The following is a 489-nucleotide window of genomic DNA, read 5'->3' as shown; positions in this document are numbered from 1 at the left end:
AAACGTTTTCTGTGTTGTTGATAAGAAACACAGGGAAAACTCAGCTTTAGCGTGCACATATCCAGTCCTTGTGTGAGGTATTATATCCTCCATTCTTATGCAAATTATCCTAATGTCAACATAATACGTTTGGACTTTTAAATTTCCTCCGGGCCTGACCTTCCTGCGAGAGTTTTTAATCCGTCGGTTTCTCGCGCCCGCTGCTGCTCCCGCGCAAGAAAGGAGTGGCGGCGAAACAAGGAGAATGAAATTTTAAGAGAGGCACAGCGCTCGTGCCGGATGCTAAGTCTGTCAGCAATACCGGTAAATATTTCTAAAGAGCTGCCCAATATATCCGCTGCGTGCGCCTGCTACTTGGGCTTACGTGGTGCGTTGTTTGTTTGTGGTTCGTGGGAAAAGGAGGAGGATGGGCAGAGAGGAAGGTAGTTTGGTGAATTTCTTTGTTCGCTATCTGGGGGGAAATTGGTGGTGGTATTTCGAGTCATATAT

The 489-nt window shown here is 46.4% G+C and overlaps 1 long non-coding RNA gene across 3 annotated transcripts in view; it reads right to left on the bottom strand.

Moving 5' to 3' along the window:
- The window catches only part of LOC119589055, a 64,075-nt gene that overhangs the window by 18,276 nt on the left and 45,310 nt on the right, over positions 1-489 (bottom strand). The gene's annotated exons all lie outside the window — the stretch shown is intronic.

This window comes from Penaeus monodon, chromosome 25 (genome assembly GCF_015228065.2).
Source record: "Penaeus monodon isolate SGIC_2016 chromosome 25, NSTDA_Pmon_1, whole genome shotgun sequence".
Taxonomy (NCBI): domain Eukaryota; kingdom Metazoa; phylum Arthropoda; class Malacostraca; order Decapoda; family Penaeidae; genus Penaeus; species Penaeus monodon.
This window is presented reverse-complemented; position numbering and strand designations above follow the sequence as displayed.